We start from the raw sequence: 23,149 nt of genomic DNA, 5'->3' as shown, positions 1-23,149 counted from the left end.
ACCATGGAAGTAGAATTCATAGCATTGTACGAGGCTACTTCGCAGGCTATATGGTTAAAGAACTTCATATCACAGTTAAAGGTGGTTGATTCTATTGGGAAGCCACTGAAGGTCTACTGTGATAATAAAGCTGCAGTGTCCTTTTCGAACAACAACAAAAGTACTACGTCATGCAAGCATATGGAATTGAAGTATTTTGTTGTTAAAGAAAAGACGAAGAATCATTTAGTGTTTATTGTCAATGTTGGTACCAAAGAGATGATCGTTGATCCTCTTACTAAAGGGCTAGCACCGGGATTATATTTCGAACATGTATTGAGGATGAGATTGTTAAACTCTTTTTGACATATGCATATAAATAAAGTGATCGCTTTCAGTTTTTTATTCTCATTATGGTTGTTAATCTCATAAGGATTAGAGATTCAACTAAGGACCTTTAGAATAGATTATAAAGGGCAATCTATTCATCAAGTTATTCCCATGAGGTTTTATGGTTAAAGAGTATCGTCGGATCAAGTGGGAGAATGTTGGATTAACCACCACGTAAAATGTGGTGGTTATCCACAATGTGGTAACTCTCCACATCAGGATGATCCATCTCGATAAACTAGCATAGATAAGGGGGAACGGTTATGCAAACCGTTCCCATACTATGCTTATTTAAAGGGGTTTCATAAGCAACCCAAAGACAGCGAAAACACACTATTTTCTATGAGAAAACAGTAAAGGAGGGAAGAAGGTCGACTTAGCGTCTGCATTCCGTAGCCTGCGCTTGTGGTGGCTGCAGACCGGCTGAGTTGAAGAGTGCCCTTCTCCGGCAACGTCCTCCGCTCTCCGGCAATGGCCGCCTCAGGTATGCTGCTGTGTTTTTCTTCTATTCTTTGCAGGGCTTTGCCGAATCAGGTGATGGCACAGTCGCTGGCGCTCCAGACCGGCGGTGAAAACCCCCGTCGGACCCAACATTGGATTCTATTTGATTTGGAAGGACGAATGGATGATGATGATGATGATGATTGTTGTTTCTTTGTTTGGGGAAATTACAGTTTATGTGGGATGAGGTGAAATATCCTTAGTCATATTGCTTTTTTAAGTGTATTGCACTCTTATGATGCCTCTGGTGTTAAGATGAATAGTGTGGTCTTACCTGCATGCGCACTTCTGCACTTAAACATGACTTGCTTATGATCTATGTCACATGGGTGCGGGTGCGGGGATTCGACACTTCCAAAAAACCCGGGTGCGGGGGTGCAGCAGGGGCAAAAATGTAATATATATATATATATATATATATATATATATATATATATATATATATATATATATATAAAGGGGGTCGTTGTTTCCCCCCAGGTTTTTCTGTTGACAGCTGTTGTCAGCAGCTGACAGACAGACAGCTGCTGTCAGCAGACTTTTTTTAAAAAAAAAATCGCTGTTTCCCCCCAGGTTTTTCTACTGACAGCTGCTGTCAGCAGATTTTTTTTAAAAACAAAATTCGCAGCCCTGACAGACAGTAGCTGTCAGCCCTGACAGACAGAAGCTGTCAGCCCTGATAGACAACAGCTGTCAGCCTTGATAGACAGCTGCTGTCAGCAATTTTTTTAAAAAAAAAAAAATTCGCAGCCCATTTCATAGGGGAAATTTAAAAAAATAAAAAATAAAAAAAAAGAACCTAAATGACGCACCCAGGATCGGGTTGACCGCACCCGGTGCCGCACCCGCGTCGAGTCGCATCGACGCGGGTGCGGCACCCTGCTAGCCGAATCCCTGTGACATAGCTTATGATTTATCTTTATATAATGTTACGCTTATGCATCAGGGACACTTGCAGTTCCTGATGATCTACATCCATTTTCTAGACAAAAAAAAAAAGCTTTTTTGGTTAATTTTGCAAGTGTTCTCTGCTTTTGGCTTTGTACAATGTTTACTTACTATTGTATCCTATCAGGCTTTGATTCAATTTAGTGATGCAGAGACAGCATCCACAGCTAGAAATGCAATGGACGGAAGAAGCATCCCACGGTAAAATGTTTGAACCTTTTCAAAGCTATTGGTTTTTACATGATAGACAGACCTCATGTTTTCCTGGTGAATTTAAAAATTTCAGGTACTTGCTTCTAGAGCATGTTGGCTTGTGCCATTTGCGCGTCTCATTTTCTGCACATACTGATTTGAATATCAAGTTTCAGTCACATCGCTGTAGGTATAACAAAATCATGTGCTATTCTATCTCATTGTGCTGTTTTCTTGATATAATCTGAATTGCATATTAGTTATCTTCTGATCCCATCGTTGTTAGAGGCTTATAGTTAAAATGACAGGTGTTGGACCATGATTTTGCAAAGCTTTTGAGTATGAGAGAATGTATTCTGCTGTCCTAAAAAAGTTCCATGATTTTTTCTCTAGATAATTGTAGTCAAATAGCATAATTTTAGCTCCATCCAATGTCATTGTGTTGTCCTCTTATTTTTTCAAATAGTCTGAATGGATTATTACCCATCTTCTGGTCCCATCACTTTGATTGATGTTATTGTTGTTAGAGGCTTATAGTTAACCGGGAAGGTCTTGAACAATGATTTTGTAAAGCTTTTGAGGATGAGAGAATGTATTCTGCTGTCCTTAAAAAGCCCCATGATTTTTCTCTAAGTAATTGTAGTCAAATAGCATCACTCTAGCTATCTTAGTATGATGCTGTTGTTCCTGTTTCTACTATTACTATTACCACCACCACCTCCGCTAGTGTTTGGGAGAGCTTCTCTAAACAAATGTCCTTGAAAAACAACAGGAGCCTAGAGAAATAAAACAAGCTAGCATGGATTTGAATAGACTAATCTTTTTAGGCAGTTAGTGTACTGTTATGGTTGTTGATGATCATGTTATCCAAGTCTTTTCCTTGGAAGAACCTTGTGGAAAATACACTGACATGGACAAAATGATTCTAATTTGATATTGTGTGGCTTAGACGGAGTCTGTTTTAGTAAGAAATGACTCCCAATTCTTGGATTTATAAGAGCTTCACTAGGGAGAAGGGGTTCCTGGGAGGAGGCAATAGGCTTGGGGGATTTTTAGATGCATACTGAATGAGGCTTGGGGGTTCTTCATGAAAAATCTATTCTTATAAATCTTCGGGTTACCACAATCTTTTTTTCCTTCCACTGAAATTTTGATTGTAATAATTGATTCTTAGAGTAGTCATTTTTTATGTTTAAAATTGTTATCCTGATCTCTTGATGCTTGATGATCAGGTAATGATTGGTGGTCCATTTATACCACATATTGAGCAAATTCAAATGCAATGGTGTTGTTTGATGCACTGATGCTGATATGGTTGTTCCTCTTTTATTCCATAATCATAACCATCATCTGCTCGTTATGTGCCAATTTGGCAACATCAACTGTCAGTATTCATGGCATGTAAAATGAGCACTATGTTTTACTATTTTTGTTGACTTATCCATTTACTCGCACACGCTTACTCTTTGTTTGAAAAAAGTAACTATTTTTTTTGTTCTCGATGAACTTTTCTATTTTCAGGCAAACCAAGTTGCATTCGATAGGTGCAAAGCTTGTTGGCATCGACCAATTTGGAAATAAATATTTTGAGACATGGAGAATACACAATTTGGTCAGTCCTTCACTTGAAACTTTTCATCCTTAAAAAAGTTACATCACTTTGACTTTCTTTTCTCTTTGAATGACTGGTTGTTGACAAGATTGGCTAGAATGGTTTCATGGACCAACCAAACTATACAAATAATTGTTATTCCCTTGAAATTTTTGTGGATATTTTAGAAGATAATCCCTGAAATGTAATACCATGTCCTTACTCTAATATTCTCATCTGATGATGGTTTCCGTTCATCTTAATGACCAAAAAATATGCTTTACTTTCATTCCTATATTTAATAGGCCACTTCAAAATCTTAATTTTGTCAAGTGCCCAGGGCATAAACATGTGGTAGATATTCTTCTGTCGCTAGGATGGGACTTGATGCTCATTAATAATCTAGTAGTGCCCAACAATTTAAGGGAATGACTATGATTTAGTTAAATGATTGTGATATTGTTGGTTTAAAACATGCATTTTGTTTGCTAAAAACCCAAGCATCCAGTCATAAACTCATCAAATTTAAGTGGTTTGTCCTGATTTTGTTGTCACTAAAACTCTCAAAACTAAATATAAACATGAGAATTTCTGCTTGAAATCCAGAGTGTATTAAGTTATTAACTGTATAATGAATGCTGATGGTAAAAAGCACTCATGTGTTACCATGAAAGGAAAGAGGCATGCCCTCAATTAGGTGGTTGTAAATAAACAATCACAGCAGTAGAAAAACACGCAGTGCAGTGTTTCTAGGCTTGGTAGGCTTGATGTAATTGATATGGCAAGAACTTTTGTCATTCAGGGAGGCATAGGTGGCTGGAGTATGCAGACAAGAGCAGATACAATGCATCTCAAGTTCCGGCTGAGTGACACTGTTGGCTACACTCCATGACAGATCACACTGGTGACGAAGTAAGTTCTCTACCTGCATGTTATTGGGCACTGTCTAATCCAGTATACAGATTTTTTTAGTATTGATTAGGTATATGGTTAATTGATTTTTGCATATTCTATATTTTCAAATTAATAATCTTTCATCCAATGCTATCTGGAGCATGATAACTTGTCGTATCACAATTCCATGATATTTAGTCTTGGAACTTGAACATTCTTTGTATTGTTTTCGTTTGGCAGTGTTAGACCTTTTCTCTGTGATTTCAGTTGTTGATGCTTAAGTCAGCAAAGACCTTGTAGTTAGCTTGAATGAGACATTAGTGGAAATTTTCTGTAAAAAAATAATAATGTTTTTACGGGCGCAACCACCTGCGCCAGTAAAAAGTTCAAACATGTGCTTTTTACTGGCGCAGAAAATGTGCTAGTAGGCGCAATATTGCGCCAGTAAAAATCCTTCCTTTTTGCTACAATATCGTTACTGGCGCACAACTGTGCCAGTAGTAATTTTTGAAGGCACAAATTTGCGCCAGCAAAAAACAGTATTTCCTGGAGGTGAAAAGTTGCACCACGAAATGCATCAATGGTGACACCTTTCGTGCTCCTGGCCGAACCGGTTTTCAGGTAAGTTCTTCACTTCCTTTTGGTCCATCAATGGTCAGGACGTGAGTTTGGCAGTTCAGGATTTCTTTGCCAAGGGTAAGCTCTCGACAAGCATTAACTCTGCTCACATTGTCTTTATTCAGAAGGAGGAAGGCGCCCATACCCTTTAGAAATTTAGGCCTATTAGCTTGTGTAATGTTCTTTTCAAAACCCTTATTATTATCTCACAATCAAAGAGCGTTTTTAAAGGAGTGGTCCATACAGGAGAGCATTCTTCTAGCCCATAAGCTAATTGATTCTATGAGTCATAGAAAAACCTCCTCGATCATTTTTCAAAATGGATCTAGCGAAAGCCTATCACCGGGTGGACTGGGGATTCTTGGAAGAGTCCGTGCACACTTTTGGTTTTGCTCTGGAGTGGATTCATAAAGTTATGAGATGCGTCACCACTCCTAGATATTTGTTGTGGTTATCAATGGGGAATCAGGCCCTATGTTTTGCAGCAGTTGAGGAGTGAGGCAGAGGGATCCTCTATCCCCTTTCGCCTTCTTGTTATGGAAAGACTTGGTTGCAAGCTTCAACATGCCAAATCCCAGCACGTCATTGTTCCTGTTGACGTTAAGGGGTTTAGATGGAGCCACTCATTATTCGCAGATGATGCCTTGTTTTCCCTTCGTGATAAAGTCCATTCGATTAGCAACTTGGGTATTGTTAAGGAGTTCGAATCCGTATCGGGCAAATCGGTTTTTAGCATCTCTGGTGGGCGTATTCAACATATTGCGAGGCAGTGTGATTAGTCCCAAACATCTCTCCCCCATTACGTATTTGGGTCTCCCCCACTTTAAAGGCAGTCATTCAATCAATTTTTGAATCCCTGGGTTCAAATCATTCATAAGAAATACTTGGTGAACAATTCAATTTGGTTTTCAAACGTAGTCTCTGCTGGTTATCATGGGTGGTGTAGCCTTATTGCTGGTCTACAGTCGATCAAAGACAGTCTTCAATGAAAAGTAGGAAATGACCAACGTTTTCGGTTTTGGCTTGATCCCTGGTCCTTCCTTGAGCAGCTTCAATAGCTGATCTCTCTTAATTTCTCTCATCAGGTTCTTGCAACCGATCAGCGTCTCCTGCTTATCCATTGCGCCTTAGAGTCTGCAGGGTATGTTGATTATTTATCATCATCAGTCGAGCAAGTTGAAGATCTAATCTTTGTTAATGACTCTAGGTGAATTTAGAATGGTAGACTTGCGGATGGAAAACCGATGCCAAGATGAGGGAGGATCAGGTGCAATGTGATTTGCACACTTTTAGTGTGCTGCTGCACCTGATCATCCACAATCACCAGATTTTCTCTCGGCCAAGATTAGCCCAAGTGAACCAAACTGAAACAAGCTACTTAAGCTAAAACCAAACTAAAGTCACTGGTCCTCAAAGGACATAAATCATTTACCGAAAACTTCAAACAAACTCAGCGAGGCTTCTTTAAATTTCTTCTTCAATATGAGAACAAGCAAATTTTAAATAAAAAAGAAACAGGGAAATCTGGTTTCGTTGAAAACATAAAGGCATTAATTAACTAGTGCAAGTCACCTTGTGTTGGGACGTTGCAGGTTCAAAACCCAATGGTATAGTTGTATAACTGGTAGGGTTCTGCCTAACCCCAGCTTGCCTTTAAAAAAAAAAGAAATTAATTAACCCACGTAGTAATAAGTATGGTTTTACATCACAAAGTTAGTGTAAAACAAAGGGTTGTTGAAGTGCTTAGCTTTCAACCCATCAGTGTAGAGATTAAATGTGACGTTTTTTTCCAAATGAGTCAGCTCGAGATTGGGTCAATAGATCTACATGTCAAATCCTGTTACTTTGAACTTTGAAACAATGTTCTTTTTTTTTGTGTGTGTGAATGAGCAAGCTCGAGTTTAGTTCGTTTAGCTCACGCTCATCATGAGCTTAAGCTCGGCTTGACCCACTTTATAAGGGCAAAGCCAAGTTGAACACCTCGAGCTCGACTCTTTCGGCTTGTTTACCAGCCCTACGGGCAATGGCGTATCAAAAGTGATGACCTATTCCAAATAATGTCAATGCCTAATAAGAGTTGTTCTATGGAAGGATGCCTGACCTGACCAACTCCTCATGTTTCAATATGGGGTTGATGAGGAAAACCTGTCTAGTTCCTTAATAATATGTGTGAGTTGGTCAGGTCCAACCAGATCCAATCTAACTCAAAACTCAATTTTCCCTTTCAGAAATTGGTGAAGGAAAACAAAAAATAAAAATAAAAAGAAGGATCCAACACTGTTATAGATCTAGACTATCTTAACCAAGTTCGGTTATAAAAGTTTAGAACGGCAAAATAGAAGCAACTAAACGAAAAAAATATTGGCAAAAACTAATAAACTAAAAAAATCATGAAATAAAAAGAGTTAAAAAACTAAAAAAGACCATTCTTTTTCTGAGATTTAGTCAGTATAGATGTAAATATTGCAATATAAGTGTGATATTTTTGTTTAAATGATAATATTCAAATATTCTGAAAATATCCCTGAGTTAAGGGAAGCGATCTATTCATTGTGCAAAGAAGGGGCCAGTCCAACCATCCGAGCATAGCCAACTGTACCAACCACATCTAGGATTCCACACAGAGTGAACTGAAAGCATTTCTATAATAAATCTCCCGGTCCACCTACAACCAAGCCAGATCCAATTAGGGATGTCAGTGGTTGGGGGGAAACAGGGTCTCGCCCAGTTTGAACTGGGGATGGAAGACATGAAACGGGGATGGAGTTTAAAATCAAAACCCGTACGGGGATAGATTTATGCTTTCCCCTGCCCCGCCCCATTCCCGTCTTCGATCCCCGCCTTGCCCCATCTTCGATCCTTCTTTAGAGATGGCAGTGGATCGAGGGGGAACGGGCCCCTCCTTTTAAAATCAAAACCAGTGCGGGGATGAAGGCAGGAATAGAGGGTAGGATTTTGAGACGGGGCGGGGATGGAGATCTTTTCCCCGCCCCTGCCCCGGTCCACTGCCATCCCCAGATCCAATCCATCTAAGAGAGAGAGAGAGAGAGAGAGAGAGAGAGAGAGAGAGAGGTCTACTTGGATAGAATTGGTGGGCCACGTCTGCACTCCACCACGTCAGGTGGGGTCCCAATAATTGATTAAGAGCACAGGAGTTAAGACTACGGCAGAATATGTGCAGGGCCGTGTTGCAACTTGGTCTTGACTTACACGGTTGAAGACTGATGCCTTTGGCTGTACCCTCTTAATGCAAATACACGGCAGGTCACATCAATCCAATGATACGTGCATCACTGTTTTATAGACTATAGTGCACATAATGCTAAAAAATGGTGGAATAAAAAATGTCATGATACATAAGTAGTCTACGTTTTATATAATAATGATGCACATAAAGTTAAAGGAGAGGGAAAAAAAACCAACCACACCCAATAAATTTATGAAAAGATGACAACAAAAAGCAAAAAATAATGCATTTTTCAAAAAACTCTACAATTTTCAAAAATCTGCTCATATCCAAAATTGTAACTTTTCAACTATAAAAGACGTTTTTGCCATTTGGACATGCCAATTTTCTTTAGATATGCCAACTTTCCTCTCAAACATTCAAATATGTGAATTTTTTGCTTTATTTGCAGATGCTGACTGGTCTGGATGCCGAGATCATAGACGCACTAGTAGTTAACTCATCCAAGCAACATACTATTGTTAAATAAAGCATTGAGGCCGAATATAAAGCTCTTGCAGTAGTTATGTATGAACTCAGATGGTTAGGATATTTTTTACGTGAATTACATTTTAGTAATATGTGATAACCTAGGAGCTACATACCTGGTGGAAAATCCAGTTTTTCATGTGTACATAATACATTGAAATTGATTTTCACTTTGTTTGAGAGAAAGTTAAAACAAAAGCACTTGAAGTTAAATTCATTGTATCGAGGATCAACTAACAGATATCTTAACCAAACCTCTACCTATCAGGTGATTTGAAGACATTAGATCCAAGTTCAATCTCACTGTTGGGAAGATGAGCTTGCAGGGAATGATAAAAAAGATTATCAAGATGAGCGTCATCCAGTGAGATATCCCCAAGTGAGCCCACAAGATTTCAAGATAGATCAAGCCTCTCAAAGGAATCAAGAGTTCAACTTCAAGGACTCAAACATGAGCCTCATCAATCAAGAAGACCGCAAGGAAGAGAAACCCATCGGAATGGTTCAAGAAACCTATTTTCTCTTGTAATCAAATGTGCATTATAAATAAAACCTTTCATCTATCAAAAAAATCATTGAACAGAGAAAGAGAGAAATTATTGTGGACGTAAGCACGCCTGGCCGAACCACATAAAACAATATGTGCATGTGTTTGTGTTCTTGTATGTTATTGAGTTTCAGCTTACAAAAGATATGATCCAACGTCAGATTTATTCTCTTACAGTATACTACTGATAATGATCAACAATTGTTCTATTCAATCAAGTGTATTTAGTCTTCATCCATCAAACATTCCCACTAAACCAGCCTCGAAGGGTTTAGTGCAGTGTAAGGGGGCTTGGCCACTAGAAGGGTGGTCGGGATTTCATTGCTATGAGTGTCAGACACCTTACATTAATGCTGGCAAAGGATAAAAGGTAAGGGTAAGCCCTTGTTTATCTCTTGCTCAGCTAATAAGGGCCACGGTTTACATCGTTGAGATAGCGACACTTACTGCATGCTTAGCCAGCGCGACTCTGTGATTTTGGTTTTCTCTGTCATTCATGAAATAAAAAACATTCCCACTAACCCTCTGTAGACAAATGTTACTGACAGGAATGACTACAGTCCACGTGGTTCTAATACATTGATAAATATGAAACTTCCTTGTATGCCGAGTTAATGTGGCCATACATGGAAGTACAAGAGAATGAAAATTTTAAAAAAATGCAAGTTGGTCCGTTTGTGGCAATAATGGAAAGGCAAGTGGCCACTAAAAGACACATTTGGGCTGACACATGAAAGGGGACGAAAGCGAAAGCCAGCCAATAATAATTGTGAATGGAGGATGAACAAAGCCACTCCAAGTCCCCACATGAGCTGTGACTAATGGTGGCTTAGAGTGGACAGCATGCTAACGGAATGACGTTGTGATTGCGTTGCCAGCTTTCACTAAATTGCTCAAGGAAGATGAGAGGAACATTAAACAATATCACAAGCTAGTTTGAATCTCAAGATAAGAGTTATTTGGACACAATATAACCTCATAGATGTGTTCATGCTCAATTTAGCAAGGATAGATTCTTGGATCATGTTTTTTTTTTTGACAAAACACATGTTTCTTTTAGTCAAGAAAAATTGATGCTTTTGTTGCCATTGATTTTTGGATTACCGAAAAAACCTCTATACAAGTCAGATTTTGGTATTCATAAGTTGGCTCTCACTAAACAAATCATGTATTAGATGTAAGAAAACAAACAAACAAAGGGATTCTACGTTGATTGCACCTACAATCAACTACAACAAATCTTAACACTATATATATATATATATATATATATATATATATATATATATATATATATATATATATATAGTGTGCAATTGATTTACATATATCTAAACTCCAAAAGTAAAATTTAATCATTGGATTGTGTTTAGCATATTCTATTTACTATTTTCATGTATCAAAGTAGACTCAAATATGATGTTTTATACTATTTTTAAGTTGCCCTTATTTTCATGAATTATGAACGATTGATTTTTATTGTTTAAAAACATAATTTTATGATGTATTAAACATGATAAAACATATTAATATACTAAATAAATCATGCTAAATACATTTGTATAGTTAGATTTACCATTTGGTAGCTAAATATATGTAAACAAGAGTTTGTACTTTCTTATGGTATCATGGTACAAAAACATCATATATATATATATATATATATATATATATATATATATATATATATATATATATATATATATAAAGTTTGCAACTTAGATACATGGTTTATAATAATGAAAAATGATTGTAATGTAAGACAAAAATGACACGATTCTTGAAATGCCTTAAAAATTTTAAATTCGTTTGTTGCCTAAAATTATAAATATGGTTATTTTTATGACCTTTTTAGCCCCCACACCTATCATTTTTTGTATGAATTTCCTTCATATGCAATGTTTTGAGGTTCAAGTTAAAAAAAAAAATTACAGTTCTTTTTATGCAAAGTTATTATATTTTTTATGTAAAGTAACTCAGGTATTTGCATAGTTTGTCAGTTTGAGTTTAAAAAAAAATTTGCATATTTTTTATGCACATTTCTAAAAAATTTTATGCAAAGTAACTCTGGTATTTGCGAGGTTTTGAGGTTTGAGTTTAAATGAGATTTCACAGTTTTTTTATGTGAAGTTATCATATTTTTTATGTGAAGTAACTCAGGTATTTACACAGTTTGTCGGTTCGAGTTTAAAAGAAATTTTATAAATTTTTTATGCGAATTTAAAATTTTTTCATGCAAAGTAACTCAGGTATTTGCGATATTTACATGTTTGAGTTTAAAAGAAAGTTTGATCACACATATTTTATGCGACATTATTATATTTTTTATGTGAGGTAACTCAAGTATTTGCAAGGTTTGTCGATTCGAGTTAAAAAAATCATAGATTTTTTATGCGATGTTATTACATTTTTTATACAAAGTAACTTAGGTATTTTCACAGTTTCTCAGTTCAAATTAAAAAAAATTAACAATTTTTTTATGTTAATTTAAAAAATTTTTATGCGAAGTAACTCAGATATTTGTGATGTTTGAAGGTTAGAGTTTAAAAGAAAGTTCACTCGCACATATTTTATACGACATTATTACATTTTTTATGCAAGATAACTCAAGTATTTGCGGGGTTTGTCAGTTTGAATTAAAAAAAATTGCATATTTTTTATGCAATGTTATGATATTTTATATGCAAGGTAACTCAATTATTTGTGATGTTTGTCGGTTAGAGTTAAAAAAAATTACAATTCGTAGATTTGCAATGTTTTTTATGTGTGGTAACTCAAGTATTTGCAATGTTTATTTGTTCAAGTTAAAAAAAGAATTCGTAGATTTTTTATGCAATATTATTACATTTTTTATACAAAGTAACTCAAGTATTTGCGATGTTTGTCCGCTCGAGTTAAAAAAAAATCACAGGGCTTTTTATACGAATTTAAATTTTTTTTATGCGGAGTAACTTAAGTATTTGTAATGTTTGTCAGCTCTATTTTAAAAGAACGTTTGCTCACACTTATTTTATGTGAATTTGATAAATTTTTAATGCATGGTAACTCACATATTTGCGATGTTGGAGTTTTCGATGGAGTTGAAGAAAATTCGTATATGAAAAAAAATTATACCAAAAATGATAAGTGTGAAGGCTAAAAAGATCGTAAAAATAATAATATTTGTGATTTTGGACAGCAAACAAATCTGATAATTTTGAATTCATTTCAGAGAATGTCATTTTTTGGTACAATCATTTTTTATTATACTAATTGCTAAAGAGCTCGAGACAGTCTCGAGAACGGCACTCACAAAGTTCGATCATCTTTTGTAAAAAAAGAGGGGGGCTTAATTCTGCAGTACTGCTTATGAAGAAAAATAAATGTGGCAGGAGTTGGACAGCCTCAGATGCCTAAAGGACATGACCTGATGGAGAAACCCCACACCAAGGTGGGTCCATCTCAAATAGGGATGAATCTAGTTGGCCTAAACATCTCACCTCTCTTAACAGCCTTGGACATTGACGCATGCAAGTGTGAGACAAAAGGACGAAAAGGATTGATAAGGGCATGTTTCTTCACGTGGGTTTGCTACGCCCACAATTAGGAAGTGGACACCATCCAGTTAATGCGTGTCTGACACCACGTTTGGAAATAGTTTAAAGGAAGAAAAGTTATTCCAATCATATGATAAGTTCAGCCCTACGGCTGAGAAACTTTAACAATCTCTTTTTTTTTTTTTTACCTTTTGGCCATTTGGGTGGTGGTAATTGTTTTTACCAATTAGGGTATGTTTGGTTGGATCACATCAAATTCACTTCAGCATATGCACTTTAGAAAGTGAACCTCGTTTATTTTTTTAGCAAAAAGCAACCAAACTTAAAATTTACCCTCATGAAAAAGTGAATTAAATGAGAATAGTTTTAGATAGAAAGTGAATCTCATTTGTGTGAAAACTAAAATCTCAAGAGACATCATGAAATTCAAGTTTTTATGAGATTTAGAAAGTCGATCTCATTTGCACATTACCCACAAGCCACCAAATGTACCTTAGTGACAATGATGTAGATTGTATTCACTTTTGGCACCCATTGCTTGTTTTAGTCAAGATTAAAGAAATATGTCAAACATGGCCAATTATTCATTACTCAAATATGTGAAAACATGATCACTTGATTTTATTGATGGTTTTACCTTTTTATCGCTAAATAATTATATGCCTTGATCAAATCACTTGTCTAAGTTGTCGCTTGAAAATATCAAACATCATGTAAGTATCGCCTAAAAAATCTAATCCACATGTAAGTTATGGTGTAGAAAAATCAGGCACCATATAAGTTGTCTCATGAATGATCAGATGCTTAAATTTTTAGGCAACAAAGGGCAAAAGTGTTAACAGTAAATTGCCCATATTTGTTATATTTTCTAGTTTGAAGTTAATATTGGTGTTTCCAATAGGGCAATCTAGATCATTTCCTGAATTATTTGTCATGCGAAAAGCATGAGATTGGGAAGTAGGGCTACAAAAATTTTCACCATGATTTCCATTGCACCACTTTAGGTGAAGTTTTTCACATCTGTGGCTAGTGAAATTTGTACAAAAAAAAGGTTTTTTTCTTTCATTTTGCATGTGGATAGGAAGGTTACTTTTGTCAAATGTGAAAATAAGACAAAAATGAAAAAAATATATATATGGAAATTTTTCACTCAACAGTATGGCCGGGAGTTCATGTAAATTTTGATGGACTAGTGTCAGGAGCTAAAGAGATCAAGATCAGGGAACTGAACTTTGTGTCTTAGCCGCTGATTTTAAATCCAGGTATATATGCTACATCTGATTGGATTTTTTCTGTTTTTTTCTTTGTCAAGCTGATGTAATTGATCACATTTAGTGTGTACAGTCTGTCAGCTGTGGGGCTCAAGCAATGATGAAGAGTGATCAGGTGCAGCAATACACTAAAAGCATGCAATTACACTTGATCCTTCATAATTCATAAGAGGACTAAGGCCCCCTCTTAACAACCAGTAGACAAGTCCTATTGTTGGCCAGCAACAACGCGCCAATCAGTTGGCTTGTTCTTCCACATGGCTTCGTCTCCATCCTTAGAAATACAGATAGAAGATTACAAACAAAAATACCCACCCACCTGATTGGCACATCTTATTGAGAAAATAATTCCCTACCAGTTTGCACCATTGCAATTTACTTCTTTTATCTAATACCAGTAATGTGCTGGTGTTCTGCACCAAACAGAAAAACTTACCTTTTTTTTTATAGAAGCCTTAATGTATGGTAAATTTATATATGGCGACCTCAGATTTTAAATATTTTAGATAAGACTTACCTTTTTTTTAAGAAATTGCTCAGCTGACTGTTTAGTTACTTTTATGTCACTTTAGTTAAATCTTTAAAATGACACATTTAAACTTTTCTTTTCTTTAAACGGTTGAATGTCACTCTTGTATCTCCCCATGTTTGTCACTGCCATTAAAGGCATGGGTAAAGGTAACTCTAGCGGTTACCTGAACAATTTCTTATAAATGTAGGTAATTATCAAATACGTGAAAATTGTGGCATAAATTAAAGTACATTAGGCGCCTATATGTAAATTGCTTTAAGAATATCATCAGATTTAAAGTTATAGTGATAATTATCACAATTTTGTCACCATAATATCATTAGATCGTATTATCAGAATAGTATCACCATAATATCATTAGATCATATTATTAGAATATTATCACCATTTCTTTCAAAAAAAAGAATATTATCACCATAATATCATTAGATCGTTTTATCAGAATATTATCACCATAATATCATTAGATCGTATTATCAGAATATTATCACCATAATATCATTATATCATCGTTGTATGGTACCAAAGCAGCGAAAAAATATCATACTTTTATCGTTTTTTCCTAAATTTTGAGAAGAAAAAACTATTCTATAAATCTTTAAACATATTGTTGTCATTTCCCAACATAACATAATTGAGATAATTTTTCCTGTTTTTTTTTGTTGGTTCATATATATTATAGTCATAATATAACATTACATGTTCGTTAATTAGTTATGAGGCTGATTTTGGAAAGTAGATCTACCTAACATTGTAATACATTTGCTAGTATCAATGTTTACAAAAAAGAAAACTTATTTGGCCGAATGTAATGAGATTAAGACATGCAAATGAGACAATGAATCTCATTGGCATTGGCTAAGCAAACATGAGAAAACGAGTACCAACGGGCCTCCCCGTGGTTGGTAGGAGCTGTCAGTGCACGTCTCCTTGTGGTGGGATGTTGCAGGTTCAAACCCCAATGGTACGTTGAATAATAACTGGTGGGGGTCTGCCTAACCCCAGATTAACTTTCAAAAAAAAAAACATGAGAAAACGAGTGGTTAGAAATTTCTCTCACTGGCCTCTACAAATGAGCGTGAGAGTTGCTTTCTCATTTGTGTGAGAAATAGAATCACAAGAAGCCTCATGATTCTGATTCATATGAGAGTCACGTGTGACCCAACAAATCAAACTTACCACTAGAGGTTATTTACATTCTTTGGAAACTCCACCTACACCGTCATTCAATATTTCTTGACCCACTATAAGTCAAGCCACTTGGACATTGGTCCAAAGGGGGGCCGCTCAGCCATGCTTAATAATTGTAGTAAAGGGACCCTTCCATTATACGGATGGCCAAGTGGTTTGCATTTTTTTGCACCAAACACAAGTTTTGACCTGGTCTAAATTCTCACACGCTTACGCTACCATATGATCAAAGGTCCTTCCTTGGCAGTTGGCACATTTGTCATGTACTTTTTTCTCCTCTCACAATGGGTTTTCAATTTTACCTTAAAAAAATCATTTAGCTACAACTTTTTACTAGGGATGGCATTTGATGGGGGCGGGGCAGGGGACAAGGTCTCCACCCCTGCTCCCTGCCCCGTCTCAAAATCTGGACCTTCATCCCTGCACGGGTTTGAATTTTAACTTTCATCTCTGCCTTCATCCCCGTTTCATGTCCTCCATCCCTGGCCCAAACAGGGCAAGGAGAGGCGGGGCCCTGTTTCCCCTCGGTCCATTGCCATCCCTAAAGAAGGATTGGGGACGGGAGCGGGGCAAGGCAAGGCGGGGATCGGGATGGGGAAGGGGCAGGGAGGGGGAAAGCGTAAGTCTATCCCCCGTCTCCATCCCCGCACGGGTTTTGATTTTTACCTTCATCCCTGTTTCATGTCCTCCATCCCTTGTCCAAATGGGGCGAGGCAGGGCGGGGGCCAATTTCCCCCGGTCCACTGCCATCCCTATTTTTTCCTCTAATTCCAAAAAAGAAAAACGAGAACTTACCTTTTTCAATTTTTCAATTTTTTAATATGGCCCTATGTTTTGATAAGAACCACCAAATAGAGACCTCAAGTTCCAATGGCGACCATTGGGCCGATCTCATTCACTTAACCTCCATGATCTTAGAAAAATTACTTTTTTTTTAAGTTTTGTATACCTTTGAAATTTAAAAGTACTTATTCACCCTAGTAAAAAAGAAAAGGCCGCCCCAAAGGGGTTCGGCATAGTGAGATGGGACCTAGGCTGTTGGACGGGTGGTCTAGGTTTAAATCGCATGGGCATCACCCCTTGCACAAGCCAAAGCATGGTGACTCCCTAGGGATAAGATTTCTCTCATACTATCCCTGTGAACAATAGGCCAAAGCTTCGTGATTCCCTGAGGGCAGCCCCAAACACATATTTCCTCTAGTTCTTGAGAGCCTTATAACATCCTATATTTGTCAATTTCAATAAAGATTTTTCTCGTACTCTCATTGTGAACATAGGTGGTTTTGTCGAACTACATAAATTTGGTGTCTTATGTGCTTGATTACTTTCTTTTTCTTTCATTATATTGTCTGTTTGCACACTTTCGGCGCCCACAACCCAACATGACCTATTGTTAGATGTTATCGTGTCCCGGTAACATGTTGATAGGGCTTGGGTTATAAAGTGACAATTGGGGCTATTTATTGATTGTTTTGATCCTTAAAACTTTTTTTTGGCTTATCTTAAAATGTTTTGTCCTTAGCCCCAAGGGGTTTGGTGAAGTGGGATGGGGACTAGGCGCCAGGCTGATAGTATAGGTTCAAATCCCATGAGTGTTACCCCCTATGCTCCTCGAGGGAAAAAGGTAAGCTCTTGGAGTTTTATGCTGTCATGACAATGACCATAAGTAGGACAGCCGGATCCAGCATGATTGTGAGATGGTGAGGACACTTCATCCTCATCTCTTGTTATATTTCTTTCACATTAATGCATTCTTCCTTCCTTTTCAGAAAAGACTCAAATTTTATTGAGGTCTGACCTAAGTTGATGGTAAATGATAAGAGTAGGTCATGATAGAGAGTTTCCAAGAAAACAAAGGCCAATATCATGTAAAAAATGTGAGGCATTCTCTTGGAATTCAGGGTAAAATGGTGTCCCTTAAATACAATTTTCCCTTTATTTGTAAAATGCAAACAATCATGTTCTCGATTTTTTTTTAACCTTTCTAATGGCCATTTTCTGTGGAGTTAAACATAGGTGGTCAAAATCATGATTGAGATCAAACGGCCGCAAACAAACCCGATCAAAAATTATAATATCATCTAGAGTATCAAATAAACCTCTTAAGAAATTTGTGTCTTATGACTCATTTTTATCTAAATACCAAACTTATATTGCATTAATACATTCATATATAGAACCCTTGACCTATAATCAAGCAAGAGAATACTCTAAAAGTCATGAAGGCAAAGCTAAATGCTTTAAAAAGAGCAAATACTTAGACTATTTAAAATATTTTTCTAAAAAAGAAACCTATAAGTTATAGATGAGTGCATAAGGTATAAACTAAGAGTGATGAAAACTCTTAAACGATACAAAGCCATATTAATCACCAAAGAGTACTCTCAAAAGTATGGAATAGATTATAAAGAAACTTTTACTTCAGTTATTAAGATGACCACTATAAGACATATCTGGATCTGAAATATATATGATGATATTGGATCCAATAAAATAAGACAAAAATCTATTTTTTTTTTGTATGTAAAATGTATGAATTGATCAGATTTAAATCTGAATCCAAATGTAGATTCTATGTAAAATACCAGTCTAAAACTAAGCTGAATAAAAAAATGAACCAATTACAAACCAAATCTGATCTGAATACCCTTTTGGATCTTATTTTAATGATCGTATCTGAAGATGAAGAATCAAATTCACATTGAAGGTTTGTCCAAACCCTGATCCTATTACACTCCCACCAACCAGATATATTTGGATGGAATCAATTCCAGGTCCAGTTACAACTGAACGAGTTATGGTTCAAACCGAATGGGAAAGTGGCAACCATGCATCTTTTTTCTTTCTTTTCTTACAATTCATATGGAATATTGTGAAATCCTCTTTGGACTTTGGACCTAGATATCTTTGCTTTTTTCTATTAGCTAAAATTCCATTTAAGAGCCAATCCTTTGTTCCTAATTTCAAAAAAAAAAGTCACATTCTTATGAATTTTGATATGAGTTGTCATTTTTTTAACAATGGTATAGATGACACTAATTTTTGGCACAATACCATAAGTAATCACAAACTAGAGAAATATAACAAACATGGCCAACTTATTGTTTTCTTGAAAGTTTTGCTCTTTTGTTTGGTTGAAATCATAATGCGTGATTTTTTCATGCAACAACTTACACGATGCTTGATTTTTCTAGGAGACAACTTATGTGGTGCACTACAAGAAATTACCTCTTTACTAGTGTGTCTCATTCACGGCAGTAATGAGGCGCCTTTACTGGCGCAAAATATGCTTGTGCCATTTAACACCTTTACTGGCGCAAACATATTCTTGGCACGCAAACATATTCTTGTGCCAGTAAAGGCCCTTCACTAGCACAAAAAAAAAGTCAATGTTTTATCAAACATTAAAAAATAAAAAAGTTCATGGCCTTTCCGTGTCTCCCAAACCTCTCTCTCTCTCTCTCTCTCTCTCTCTCTCTCTCTCTCTCTCTCTCTCTTTGTAGCCTTCTAGAGAAATATTGGCATTTCCAACACTTTTTTTCGCAAATCCAATCATGTGGATGTGCTTGGCATGGTGAATTTGTTAGGAATCAATCATTGGATCCTATTTTCTTGATGAAAAATGTGATTTTTGAATGCTTGAATATTTATGAAGATTATGAGCCATTGATTTTAAAGCCTTAAAAAAATCTGGTTTATGCATCAAAATAGGATGATTCAAGAACAGGTTCTTAAAAAAACAAGCATATAGATTACATCCATATGTTTAGATTCAAGAGAAAAAAAACAAAAAATCTATGAAAATCGCAGTTTACACATTAGTTCTCATATATATATATATATATATATATATATATATATATATATATATAGAGAGAGAGAGAGAGAGAGAGAGAGAGAGAGAGACGGCTGTGCCTTGTGGTTGATAGCAAAAATGTGAATTATGTTCACATTTTTATGCTGTACATACAGATATATATATATATATATATATATAAACAAAGTTTTTTTGTTTTTTAAAAAACCTTATTTTTTTTAATATCACAAAATTTTTTCTCACCAAATTTTTCCTAGAACGAGATTTGTGAGGTGATTGCTTGAATGTTGAAGAAAATGAGGCCCCAATGTTCATCGGTTTTGACGGGAAGACGTTTCAGTGCATAAACGCTACCCGTGCATCCTTAGTCCGATTTTGGAGCCATAAAAAGATTGAGGTCACAGTAGAAAAGTGTAGTGGAATGCTAACCCTTGAGAGAACCCAGTAGTATTAAAGTAGGGGTACTTTTCGATTTAGTAAAAAAATGTTTAAATGATTTGACAAAAAATTCTAAATTATAGGAGACAAAATGCCTCAAGAGTTTCCTTCTTTTAGACAAGCTGGAGAGTAGTCTGTATAATATTTGAACATGAGAGCCCTTGATTATGACAGTGCTATTGCTACCTAACTTAAATATATCTCATTTGATTCAAAAACCAAAAAAAAAAGTGCAACATGAGGTAGCAGCTTCTTATTTAGCTTTTTTATGTTTTTTTCTTCTTAGATAGTCTAGTCGGCCAAAGGTCCTTGATTGTTGTATGACTATATTTGTCAACCATCTTTCCATCTGTTACATGGAAAATATTAGTGCTGGGCATCGGGCCGGTCCGTTAATGGACCTGGCCGGCCCAGTTCGGGCTGACTCATTGGAAAACCCCTGGCCCCCGGCCTGCCCGTTAGGCCCATGGGCTTAATGGGGCCGGGCTGGGCCTATTATATAATATATATTATATTATATATAAAATATAACATATATTATTCATATAATGTATTATATTATATATTATGTTATATAATGTATTATAATATATATAATGTATTATATATTATGTTATATATATAATGTATATGATATATATAATAATGGTCTGTACCAGGATGGCCCGCAGCCCAGCCTGTGCCGGCTCGGGCCGGGCTGGGCCGGCCCAATGCCCACCCCTAACGGAAAACAGGTGTCTAAACAGGACACCTGCTATACTGAAAGGTCCTGTCCAGCTATGAGTGGCGTAAAATACTTAAGCTGCCATCCCTCTACCCTTATCCACCATGGATCCTACTGGGTCCTAGGGACAAAAGTTGAAAACGGCAAAATATTGGCTACTAAAAAACTCAGGAGAAATATAAATTTTTAAGAAACTTGTACTTTTTCAGCAAAATATTGGTAATAAAAAATAAATTTAACTATAAATAAATAAAAAATAAAAATATTTAAAATTAGAAACCACATGAATATTTTTAGATAAATATTTTGATAAAATGTAAACAATGCATTTATAACATGATATTTAAGTTTTTATGAAAAAATCATAATATCTTCAAAGTATTATGAGAAACTAGTTTAAAACTTTTAGGTAATTTCTTGCGATATTGTCATGAGTTTTTAATATATCTTAGAATATTTGTCACAATGCTTCAGGTATCAAATTCTTGACATCTTTTAACTTAAACATCTTAAGCTTGCCCACTTAACTAGATTATTGAAGCACTTGTAAGTAGGGATGCAAATGTGTCATATCCTCGATTAGGGTTTTGCAAAATTTAGATGTTTCGGATATGATTTTGATCTGATCCCCATGTATTTAATTGTTTCAGACTGAACCTTTTGCATTCTTACCTTTTTTTATTCACAGGGTGGGGTTAGGCAGACCCCTACCTAGTAGGAGAATCAATTGCAATCATATGTCATCACTACTAGGAAATCAATCCACAACGTTTTCCTTCCCCCCCCACTCTATCAAATTATAGGATTCCCATCCACTACAAGAAATTACCTCTTTACTAGCATGCCTTATATTTGAGACAGTAATGAGGCACCTTTACTGGTGCAAAATATGCTTCCGCCAGTCAAATCGTTGCATTATATATAACACCTTTATTGTAAAATATGTTAATGCTAGTAAAGTTAACACCTTTACTGATGCAAAATATTCCCATGCCAGGAAAGGCTTCATCAAACATTTAAAAAAAAAAGGTTTGAGAGATGTGACCTTCTCTCTCTCCTACCCCCTCTTTTGCCCTCTCTCTCTCTCCCACTCTCTTTCTCACCCTCACCCTCTTTCTATCTGATGCCCTATCTCTCTCTCTCGCTCTCTCTCTCTTGCCTCTTCTCTGTCTCTCTTATTGAGGTTCACTAGAACCGTCTCCCAAATGTTGTATTCACCAACAAAGTAAATGTATTTTTTTCATATATGATTCAAATTTTAGGGGTTTTATATATTAATTATCTATTTTATAATTTATTTATTGAATGCATGCAAAATATATTTTTTTCATATATGATTTAGATTTTAAGGGTTTTACATATTAATTATCTATTTTGTGATTTATTTATTGAATGTATGTTAAATATGTTTTTGCATATATTACTTAGATTTTATCGATTTTCCGTATTAATTGTCTATTTTATAATTTATTTATTGAATGCATGTTAAATATATATTTTTCATATATGACTTAGATTTATATAGGGTTTACATATTAATTGCATATTTTATAATTTATTTATTGAATGCATGCTAAATATATTTTTTCATATATGACTTAGATTTTTATATATTAGTTTTTTATTTTATAATTTATTTATTGAATCGATGCTAAATATATTTTTTTATATATGATTTAGATTTTAAGGGTTTTACATATTAATTGTCTATTTTGTGTTTTATGTATTGAATGTATGCTAAATATATTTTTTTCATACATGACTTAAATTTTAGATATTTTACATATTAATTATCTATTTTATAATTTATTTATTGAATGCATGATAAATATATATTTTTTCATACGACTTAGATTTTAAGGTTTTTACATATTAATTATTTATTTATTGAATGCATGCTAAATGTATTTTTTTTATATGTCTTATATTTTAGGTGTTTTACATATTAATTATATATTATATAATTTATTTATTAAATATATACTAAATATATTTTTTCATATATAATTTAAATTTTTGGGGTTTTATTGAATGCATGCTAAATGTATATATGTATATAATAGTTAAGAGATTTTAAGAGTTTTAGGAGTTTTTTTCTCAAATTTAGTAGATACATGTATATTGTAGTTTAATATTTCGTACACAATATCTAGTTAGGCAATCAACTTTGAACTTGTGCATATTTGAAGAAGTGTACAAATGTTATAGATAACAAAAGTTGGATCCGAATTGAAAGGTAATTTTAAGTATTTTTTAAGTTGCCTT

The sequence above is a fragment of the Nuphar pumila genome, chromosome 4, assembly GCF_984573655.1.
Source record: "Nuphar pumila chromosome 4, dmNupPumi1.hap1.1, whole genome shotgun sequence".
NCBI lineage: Eukaryota > Viridiplantae > Streptophyta > Magnoliopsida > Nymphaeales > Nymphaeaceae > Nuphar > Nuphar pumila.
This window is presented reverse-complemented; position numbering follows the sequence as displayed.